The sequence below is a fragment of the Leptonychotes weddellii genome, chromosome 1, assembly GCF_054177405.1.
Source record: "Leptonychotes weddellii isolate Sample4059 chromosome 1, ASM5417740v2, whole genome shotgun sequence".
Taxonomy (NCBI): domain Eukaryota; kingdom Metazoa; phylum Chordata; class Mammalia; order Carnivora; family Phocidae; genus Leptonychotes; species Leptonychotes weddellii.
In genome coordinates this window covers 88810888-88822886 of record NC_138369.1, presented here as the reverse complement: position 1 = coordinate 88822886, position 11999 = coordinate 88810888, and the positions used below count along the sequence as shown (strand labels likewise).

General features: G+C 36.9%; 1 pseudogene; it reads left to right on the top strand.

Annotated features, from left to right (window-relative positions):
• Positions 1-10124: 10124 nt before the first annotated feature.
• Positions 10125-10733, top strand: LOC102734221 (large ribosomal subunit protein uL11 pseudogene; annotated as a pseudogene).
• Positions 10734-11999: the final 1266 nt, after the last annotated feature.

Below are 11999 nucleotides of genomic sequence, written 5' to 3'. Positions count from 1 at the left end.
GTCCAAAAAGCCTATTGAAGTAAGAATCTACTTAGGTTCAAGAACGATGAACAAGGTAGGAATAAATGCTATTTAAATATCAGAAAGCTGGGGCATATCCAACTGGTTCTTTATTTCCCCAAATATGTAACTATTACACTGCTTATGAATTTGATATCTCCTTGGCTGCCCAAATCTTTAATTCCTGGTTGAAGTGCATACATCCAGATCTTTCCTCAGCAATTATTTTCATAGACATTCATATGGAGAAATAAATGATGGTATTTGAGGCTTTTATATTTATATCATAATGATAACATAATTCTGCAATGTATTTTTTACTTAATCCTTTCTGTGGTTAAGAAAAGCATAGAGTCAAATCCCAACTCTGCCCCTTTATCAGTGACCTCAGACAAGTTACTTAACCTCCTCTCTGCCTCAATTTTCCCATCTGGCAGATTGAAATAATAATACTACCTCCCTTGTAAGGTTTTGTGAGGTTTAAAATGCAAATCCTTTAGAACAGTGCTTGATACATGGCATAAACTCTATGTGTGTTGGCTTACTATTATCAGATGCTATTGTTTTCCTTATTTTTCTTAATTTCTGAATATTATCCCAAATTCTGGAATCTCTGGGGATCTCCTCCATCTCATGACTTTAAATACCATTCATTCGTAGCTCTCAGATGTAGGTCTCTGAGCTGTACCTCACCACTAAATTGCGACTCACATATAGAACTGCCCACTCCCCATCCCTAACAGGATGTCTAACAGACATCTCAGAGCTAGCGTGTCAAAACCTGTACTCCTGACCTTCCTCCAGCCCAGCCAGTCCTCCTACTCTCCTTCTAGCTGACCAGGCTAAAGCCCTTGGAATTCTCCCAGACTCATTCCTGTGTCTCTCACCCCATACCCTGTCTATCAGGAAATTCTAGTGGCCCTATCTTCCCTACACACACATATCCAAACTCTTCTCACTACATCAACAACCCCAACTCTGGTCACAGCTACAATCATTCTCACTTAGATGATTATAATAGCCTCCAAACTGATTTCCCTGCTTCCACCCTTGCCTCCTTTAGTCTGTTCTCCATACAGCATTAACAAGATTCTATTAAAACATACAACAGACCTGGGATGGCTGGCTGGCTGGGTCGGTTAAGTGTCTGACTCTTGGTTCTAGCTCAGGTCATGATCTCAGGGTCATGAGATTGAGCCCTGCATCTGCTTCACGCTAGGTATGGAGCCTGTTTAAGATTCTCTCTCTCCCACCCCCTCGGCCCCTCCCCCTGCTCTCTCTTTCTTTCTCTCAAATAAATAAATAAAGTCTTAAAAAAAAATACAGCAGACCATCTCATTATTCTACTTAAAACCCTGCCATGGCTCCCCATCATTCAGAGTCAAAGACAGAGAGTCCTTACAATAGCTACAGGCCATACCTACAAAAGCACTCCCACTTCTGACCTCACTTCCTACTAGTCTTTCCTCAAGTACTCTCTTCCATGAGAGTTACATGGCCTCCTTGCTATTCCATGAACTATCAGGCATGCTCTCACTGCAGGGTTTTTACACTTATTAGAACCCTCTGATCACACTATTTAAAATTACAAACCTGGCACCTGGGTGGCTCAGCTGGTTAAGCGTTTGTTTGCCTTCCACTCAGGTCATGATCTCAGGGTCCTGGGATTAAAACAAATAAAATATTTTTTAAAAATAATAAAATTAGGGGCACCTGGGTGGCTCAGTTGTTAAGCGTCTGCCTTCGGCTCAGGTCATGGTCCCAGGGTCTTGGGATCGAACCCCACATCGGGCTCCCTGCTAGGCGGGAAGCCTGCTTCTCCCTCTCCCACTCCCCCTGCTTGTGTTCCCTCTCTCGCTGTCTCCCTGCTTTTTCTCCATGACACTTATAGCAATCTTTCCCAATACTTTAGTTTTTAAGTTTGTGTTTCTTGCCTATTTCTCCCTACTATAAGCCCCATGAAGGTATATATTTTTGTCTGTTTGTTCAATGCTTTATCTCTAGTACCTAGATAGTGCCTGGCACATAACTACTCATAAATATCAATAATAAGTATCAGTAAATATTTGGTAAATAAATAAATCAAGGCCCTATGATTTATTTGCCCATTTCTTAAAGAGTGACACTTAAATTGTCTTCTGTAATGTGAACATCTGTGCATGTCTTCCTAGAGTAGATATTAAGCAGTGGAAATGCCGGGTCGAATATTTGTACAAAGTCATCTTAAAATTTACTGCCCACCTGCCCTCCAAAAAAATATGAAATAACTTATATTTCTAAGAATAATATGTAAAAGTACTCCTTTAAAATTCACCTCAAATATTTGTGTCTTTTAATCTATTGTTCCTTTTGCTTATAATATCCTCTTTGTCTTCAAATCCCATTCTCTCCCTGGTGAAATTCTACCCATCCTTCAAAACCCAACCTAACTGCCATGGTGGAGACATAAGCAATCTCCTCTGATTTACCTGGCTGGCTTAATTAGCCATTATTAAGTGTGCTTTTATAGCATACTTTTGTATACCTCTGCTTTAACCTTTATCATGTTGTTTTGTAATTTGTTTGTGTATCTGGCATTTGCATTATACAATGTGCTCCCAGAACCTAGAATATTAGTCTATTCCTACATGCTGGTGGAATGTAGACAGAGATAAGTCAGTCAATCAATACAATAATATACTTCCTGGAATATTGTGGATTCTTGGTCCTCTCCTTCAGAGATTCTGATTCAATAGTTCCAAAGGAGGGCCCAGGAATCTGAATATTTATTCAGCACCTCCAGTGATTCTAATTTAATCCATCCACCAAGCATACCTTAAGGAATATAGTTATTAAGAAATACTAGGAAAAGTACAGTAGGATCAAGCATTATAGAATTATATCCTGATGTAGTACCCATCATTCTTACAGGTGTATGGTTAAAAAATCATTTTTTACCCACTTTATTGGGGTATGTTTGATATATAAAAAGCTATACATATCTAATGTATACAATTTGGTGAGTTTGGAGAAAAGTATACACCCATGAAACCATCACCATTATCAATGCCACAAACATATCCATCACCTCCAGATGTTTCCTCCAGCCCTATTTTGTTGTTTAAAGTCTTGGTATTATTACGTATCTTCCCCAAAGCTCATGAATATCAGCCAAATGATATCTTCCCAAAAGCTCATGAATAATAGTCAATTGATTCAGTAAACTGTACATGAGAATAAAGACTTTACTGGCTACAGTTCACCCTAGTTAAACTAAATTAAAGAACTCAAAATAAAACTTCTTATTGTTTTAGTGCTATGTTTCAATTTAGTGAAATACGAGCCAGAAGAGCTCCTGTAGCTTTCAAATGGGAGGAAACAGGAGCATATGAGAGGAGAGGGTATTGTCCAACACCTGCACACACCAGACACACAGAATAACTAGAACAGATATTCTTATCAGTCCCCACTTTATAGATATGAAAACAGGTTTAGAGTGGTTGAGTAATTCACTCACATACACACCTCCTACTAACTGGTAGAATTTAGATTTTTAACCCCGGTCTTTCAACTCCAAAATTGATGCTTTTTTCCATTATACTATATTTCTCCCATATGCTGCAAAGAAAATATACTTGAGTGTGTAAAAAAAAATGATTTGTGTTTCTTGCGATGAATTACCTAACACTACCATTTAACAGTTGTATAATCTTCTACTGGTCCTTTCATCTCTTTGGACTTCAGCTTCAGATGAAGGTAATGGATGGAAAAAAAATTGTGCTGACCAAAGAAAATCTATAGGAGTAAGACTAGTACATGGTAGCTGTCAGGAGATACCAAAGATGGTGACTCCATGTGTCACTCTACAGTGCCCCCAGATGAAGACTATTATGGACAAGGTCTCTCTAGAATGAGTGAACAGGGCAGTGCTTAGAATGTGAGCCACATTCTGCTTTGGTACTAGCAAACAGAGACAAAGGGCCTAAGATCCATATTGAAGTACCTAGGTCCAAATTCCATCCCCACCACTCCACCACTCTACTAGCTCTATGAAATCTGACAAAGCATTTAATCTCTCTCAGCCTCAGTATCCCATCCACCAAATGGGGATGATGGCAGGACCTTTCTCATGGGAGGATTAAATGAAAAAGTGAACCTGCCTTGCAACAAATCTCCCTTGTTATTACCTATTTTTATTATACCACAGTGTAGTCAAGTAGTCAATAGAAGCACCTAAAATTTTCATTCACTCACAAATAGAAATAAAATCCAATATGCTTAGGTGCCAAGAGCCAAGCCAGCAGGGTGTGTGTGCTCTATCTTGATGCCTATAAGAACCTAGAAGTTTAATTTAAGGTTTCAATTTGTGTTTATTCAGTGTTGCATAAATATTATCTAAATAAAATTCTCAGGGAACTAGCAGCTTTGGATTTTATGTGATAATAGAGATTGTGATCTTCTTATCCAGGTCTGGAAACCTTATCACATGTTTTATCTACTTTGAGCAGCAGTGTATGTAATATTCTATTTGTCTGCTTAACCAGATCACTTATTTAATACTTTAATTATTCTCTTAACTTTTTATTCTCCATGTGTAATACCTGTAAAAGTATTTTTTATATTAGTGCATTAAGATAGTGTAAGCAAGGTGCCTGGCTGGCTCAATCGGTGGAGCTCGCGACTCTTGATCTCAGGGTTGTGAATTCAAGGCCCACATTGGGTGTAGAGATTATTTTAAAAAATTAAAAATTAAAAAATATCTTAAAAAGATAATGTAAGCAATCATGGCTTATGAATTGGTATTTGTTTTCATATGAAAAGATCTTATGAAATGTTCATGGTAGAACCAAAGCTTATGCTATTTAAAGAAACAAAAAGATAAGTGTGTACATTGACCTATTTTTAATAAAGATATTACAAGAAAAATTTATAATGCCATATTTTAAACAAGTATAAGCAATTTTATAATATTTGATATTATTTTCTACCTATTACATAGGAATTGTTGAATGCCCATATTATGGATTATGTTTCTAAAGTATGTGTTCAATCCTCACACAAAACTAAGGTTTAGTTTATATTTTAAAATCAAAATTAATTATGTAAAAATTTTCTTTCTGGTAAAATCTATTACACACCAGAAGACGTGACTATGTAACTGAATTAAAACATTGTTTGATCTGGTTAATTTTTTTTAGAGATTTATTTATTTATTTGAGAGATTGAGAGAGAGAGAGAGAGAGCATGCAGGGGGAAGGGGCAGAGGGAGAGGGAGAGAGAATCTCCAGCAGACACCACGCTGAGCACAGAGCCCTACACAGGGTTTGATCTTACAACCCTCAGATTATGACCTGAGCCGAAATCAAGAGTCGGATGTTTAACCGACTGAGCCACCCAGGCTCCCTTGATCTGGATAATTTTAATGTACATGTGCAATATATACAATACTTTTTGGAGCAAAGAAAATTATTATTTAACTAAGGTTTGAGAAAGCATGTAGACATTTAGTCCCACACAAAAAGTTGGGGGGGAGATGATGTGGGAAACAAAGGCAAAAGAAAAATTAAACTTCCTTACTACTTACAGCCCATTGACAAGTTCTTGAAAGAGGCAGAATGATACTCCTCTAGGAACTCAGCTGCCTCTATGTTAATACCTTGCTAAGGGTAAAAGGCAATCTTAGCCTGACCCCCAGGATCCTGTGAGTCTACTTTAACATATAAAAATTCCTTTGGAAACTTCCTTTATCTCTACTCCCCAAGATATATGTTGGCAATCATCCCCCAAGCATATGACCCACCGATAGACATCTGAAGGGTCTCATGACTAAGGTTTTATTAGACAGTAATAAATGACCTATGACCTTTCCCTAACAATAGCTAGCCCCCTCAAGGTCCTGGAAACCTTGCTTCCAAAATTCCTTAGGGATTTACACTATGCCTAACCCCCTCCCAACTTGAAAGTATATAATGGGCCACTCCTCATGACCCAGTGCAGCTCCTTCTGCCCCAAAATGATTTTTAATTAAGTCAAGAAAATAATATTAAATGGTATGAAATAATCAATCTTGTTGGAATACCAGTAATGTAAAATCAGTTGCCTGAAATCTATAAATCATAGAAGGTCCCCAAAGTATCTTAGCATCAACTTCAGAAGCAAGTTTGTTTACTACAAAGCATGTGTAAGAGTGATCAAATAATTCATCTTTAAAATTTCTAATTATTTTAATTTCTAAACTTTCTTATGAAAAATAATTGAAAGGAGTAAACTTTTCATATTATTAGCTACTACTAATTACAGACTACTTTTATCCACCATCTTAAAATAGTTTGAAAAATGAATGAAAGCTATTCAAGACTTAGTTCATTTATTTTGTCTAACTTTATTTTTCATGCTATCAACGTTCTTTCACTTAACTTTCTACTTATAAATTATTATAATAAAGTAAGTTCATATGAGAACACTGGATTGCTTTGTAAACAACAAATGTCTCAGTTGTTACTGTAAGGGACAAATGTGGTATCGAATTAAATTTTTTATATTTATTTTCTTATAAGACCCAAACTTACATTTCGGGGACTTTTATTCAAAATCACTACTGCTGAATTGCAAAATGTTGTCTTTGTCCTTAAGACCATGACAGAGAATTTTATCTGCATTCAAATTGCCTACTGGTTTGTGGTATTTCAATAATAAAACAGCAGGATTGAAGGCTCATGATGAGAAATCTGACTAATTACCTGTTAGATGATAGATGGTTGTAACTAGGCAGTGCCAGTCACTGAAAACAAAACACTTCGAGATATCAATCAGCTTCCTGACAAATCCAATTTCCCTCACATTCAGCAGACAATAAATGGGAATTTTACCTCTACATCTACAGAGTGCAGAGTTTTAACTTTAAAATATGCATAATGATATTTTAATAAAGTACAGGTTTTTAATAAGTTAGTATTTAAATACCCGACATATTCATATTTCAATCTTACAGCTTTTAAATAGATAGGTGGTGGAAATAATTAACATTGTAAATCTGTATTGTATTCCATTGAGGAGGGCAAGGTGTACTTAATAGTAGTTTTCTTATTTTCTTTCTGCATTTACATTTAACTCAAATTATTCACAACAACTCTAATGGCTGTATTCACTCTCTTCATTTTTTTTAATTTTGTGGTAAATGAGTTGGATGTACATTCTACATGAGATTCAAAAAAGCAGAATGTCCAATTAACACTGCCATATATCAGCATGTGGGCAGAGTTAAAGCAAAGAGGGACTGAAGCATGGAAATTGAATGTAGGCCCAGAGAAACACCTCTTTCTCCCTTATAAGGAGTGATTACATAGTTAATATTTGAAATTTATGATTAACCCTAATAAGTTATAACCTTAAATATCCAATTTTGTGATAAAAACAAGAAAATTAAAGATGGCAGAGAAATGGAGAAAAGAAGAGAGATTATTTGCTTCCTATTTATTGAAGAAAATTGAATTTGTAGGCAAAGATCAAAAAGTTTAATAGTATAGAGTCTGAAAGCAGGCACTTTCAAATGTTAGTGGGAAGGTAAGTTGATACAGCTTCACTGAAGGACTACTTGACAATAACTATCAAAATTTAAATGCTTAGACACAGTAATCCACTTTAAGGATGTCTCCAATAATTACCCTCATATATCTCTTCGAATGTTCACTGTAGTACCATCTTTAATTTTTTTTTAATATTTTTAACTGGAAATAACTTAAGGTCCCTCCATAGAGGATGGGTTCAATAAAGTATTTACAGGCATACAATAGAACACTATGTAACTAAACATAGTCTTTTAAAAGGATTAAGTAGATCCCTATGTGCTGTTCAGGAACAACATTCAAGGCACATTTTAAGTGAAAATATGCCAGAAACACCTGAGCTCTTTAGAAGAGTTTAAATTAAGGGGTATAAATACATGTTTGATTATTAATAGAAAATTTATGAAGGGTTACATAAAATGCTAGCTATGGCTGTCTTTGGGAAAGGAGTTTAGAGACATGAAAGGGACTACTTTCCATTGCATACTCTTAAATTTTTTGAAATTTTATCATGCTCTTTTATATCCTTTCCAGTGATATATTAAACAAATGAAAAAAAGAGAAAAAAGGAAGGAAATACCTGTACACATGGGTCTGTTTTTTACTGCAAAGCCCATTCCTCTGTAGCTGCTTCACAGTCAAAAACTTGAGGAGATGTGATTAAATTTTTTAAAGCAGCCTAAATTCTGCATGTTCCTGACATAATCGTGAGAACAGAAACAAAAGACATGGCCTGAGTCGATACTAATGAGCTGAACTTGAACATGACCAACCCCTGAGGCTGACTGCTTGGCTGTGACCTAGTCTGTGACTAAGAACTGTGATTGAGTGTTTGAGGACTGCAGTATCTCATCCCAGCCACCTGGGAGAATGAAAGGTCACTCGGGCAGTGAAGCACTTCAGGCTTACACTTTGTCTACCCAGCCAGGCAAAGAAGGGGATTTACAAGGACTATAGAACTTAGTTGGAAAAGTTGGAAACTCCTCCCCAACTCATCCTATTCCATAATACTGTGAAGCTATTGGAGTGAGATACCTGTTCTTTCAGGGCAATAAAACACATGTTGGTACACACATTCATATACACACGTATACACACACCATGCTTTGCCCTCTCATGTACTCTTTGCAGGATGGAAATTAGATATCTTCAAAAGTCAAAGAAAACCTAGAAACAACAAAATATATTATCAGAGCTAACCTTATCAGTAGAAGGAATAAGTCTTCAAACAAGGCATGATTAAGAAGCATTTATATATTTGACTGGCAAGCTCTACCACAGAAGGCATTACCACGTTAAATACAAAATCAGAAGTTTGGGGCACCTGCGTGGCTCAGTTGGTTAAGCAACTGCCTTTGGCTCAGATCATGATCGTGGGGTCCTGGAATTGAGTCCCACATCGGGCTCCCCCTGCTCTGCGGGAGCCTGCTTCTCCCTCTCCCTCCACCTGCGACTCCCCCCGCTTGTGCTCTCTCTCTTTCTCTGTCAAATAAATAAATAAAATCTTTTTTAAAAAAATCAGAAGTTTAAGGTATAAAAAACGTGATGAAAAACTAAGGTAGAGGTGTGACTTCTATAATGACAGGCCATCTTGGAATGATAAGGCACAGAAAGCAGAGATAGATTTCAAAAGGAAAGAGGAGATTTATTTTTTTTTAAAGATTTTATTTATTTATTTGAGAGAGAGAATGAGATAGAGAGCATGAGAGGGGGGAGGGTCAGAGAGAGAGGCAGACTCCCTGTTGAGTAGGGAGCCCGACGTGGGCCTCGATCCCAGGACTCCAGGATCATGACCTGAGCTGAAGGCAGTCGCTTAACCAACTGAGCCACCCAGGCGCCCAGGAAAGAGGAGATTTAAAGCAAAATCTTTACTTGTTTTTTGTTTTTTAGAGAGGGGGAGAGGAGGGAAAGGGATAGAGAATCTTAAGCAGGCTCTATGCCCAGTGAAGAGCCCTAAATGAGGCTCAATCTCACAACCCTGAGATCATGACCCAAGCCGAAATCAATAGTCAGATGCTTAACTGACTGAGCCACCCAGGTGTCCCAAAATCTTTACTTGTTTCTAAATTTAACCCAGGCCCACCCAGTTCTAATCAGAAAATTTGTATGTACAGTAAGGCTACAGATACTTGTATAAATAATAGAAAAAGAATAATTCCTTTACCTTCTAACATCTTTTCAATTAAATATATATTTATTATATATACTTCAAAATATAAAGATTAACTATGAAGATGACAAAGCATTTGAAAAATTATATTAAGTAAGAAAATAAGAATAATTATGTGCCATATGAGAATGTAGAGCAACTGGTACTCTACACATAAAGATTGAATATGGGAAAATAATGCAGATGGGGGATGCCTGGGTAGCTCAGTCCATTAAGCCTCTGACTCTCGATTTCGGCTCAGGGTCATGATCTCAGGGTCCTGAGATGGAGTCCTCATGGGGCTCTATGCTGGGTGTGGAGCCTGCTTAAGAGTTTCTCCCTCCTCTCCTTCTGCCCCTCCCCCCTTAAAAAATGCAGCTTGGGATTACCAACATACAAAAAAATTTAAAAATATAAAACTCAAAGAGAAAATGTTAGCATGTTATTTAAAAAATCATAGGCTTTTGGTTTGGTTTTTGGCTCAGAGGAGAGGAAGGCACAACTGTCTTCAGTCATCCTGAATCCGGGTTCATCTGACACCAGCCACCTCCACCATTCCACTTAAGTAGGACCCCAACAAGATCAAATTCGTATACTTGAGGTGACCGGTGGGGATGTGGGTGCCATGACTGCCTTAGCCCTGAGGATCAGTCCCCTGAGTCTATCTCCGAAAAAGGTTGGTGATGACATCGCCAAGGCAACTGATGACTGGAAGGATCTGAGGATTGCAGTGAAACTGACCATTCAGAACAGACAGGCCCAGATTGAAGTGGTACCTTCCTCTCTCTGCCCTGAGTATCAAAGCCCTCAAGGAATTGCCAAGAGACAAAAAGAAGCAGGAAAACATTAAGCACAGTAGAAATGTCAGTTTTGATAAGATTGCCAACATTGCTGGACAGATGGGACACCGATCTTTAGCCAGAGAACTATCTGGAACTATTAAAGAGATCCTGGGGACTGCCCAGTCTGTGGGCTGCAGTGTTGATGGCCAACACCTTCATGACATCAATAGTGGTGCAGTGGAATGCCCAGCTGGGTAAGAATGACAAGGGAAAAAATATATTTTTTTAAGATTTATTTATTTATTTATTTATTTATTTATTTATTTATTTATGAGAGTGTGCATGAGAGGGAGGGAGGGCAGAAGGAGAGGGAGAGGAGCAGACTCCCCGCTGAGTGTGGAGCCCGACAGGGACTGGATCTTACAACCCTGAGATCATGACCTGAGCCAAAATCAAGAGTTGGAGGCTTAACCAACTGAGCCACCCAGATACCCCACAAAGGAAAATATTTCAATAAAGGATCATTTGACAACCAAAAATAATAATAATGAAGAAAGAAAGAAAAGAAAAATACAAATAGAACACAGAAGGAAGGCAAAAAGGAGTAAAAATGTAATGCATTTTTATTCAAGGTTTCCAAATATGAAATGCAAATTAACAAAACAAGCATGTTCGAGGAATCAATTATTTATATTATCAAATTATATGTATGTGACTTATATAAGGTGCATTCATAAGTATTAATCCAAAATATTTAAACTATAAAAAAATTCTAATATAATAAAAGTATTTTGAGTCTTTAATAAAGTTATCAAAGTTTAACAATCATGCCTACTCTCTCTCTTATTATTTGCAATTCATGAAATTTTTCAAAGGACATAGTTACCAGAATACACATTTTCACCAAAAATGTCAAACAAATCTTGAAATTAGGCCCCAAGATTAGTTTATAATAGACAACAGAGATCTTCATAGAACTGGAATCTGGCAAGCATCTTCTTACTTTGTAACAAGGCAATGAGATAAATTTACCAAAAATCATTCAAGGCAGAGCAAGTCAACATTTGAAAAGATGGATGAGGTTGAAGGACTAGAAAAAAATAAGTTTCAAAATTATCTTTTATTTTTAATAATAAATATAAGAATAAATTAATTTTAGACATAAATATTGGCTATCCTTCCAAGCAGCAATAAATATTCAATGACTCTTGAAAAGTTTTTGAGAAATGCTAATGAAGTATCTTAGTACTAGTACTCAGGAACAAAAGGACAGACTCACAATGGACAGTGGAGAAAGAAAGGCTACAAAGAAGTCAAGGTATTGGGGAAAAGTAAGGACAATTCAAAACAAAATGGGTTATAATCTAAATGTTTAGTGGTAGACTGGTACTTAAATAACACTGACGTAAAGGGCATAAGATATTATGGATGAAATGATATGAAATCTGGAATTTTCTTCAAAATAATACAGGAATAGGAAGCAGGTGAGGGTATGGAAGAAACATGTGGCCATTAGTTGATAAG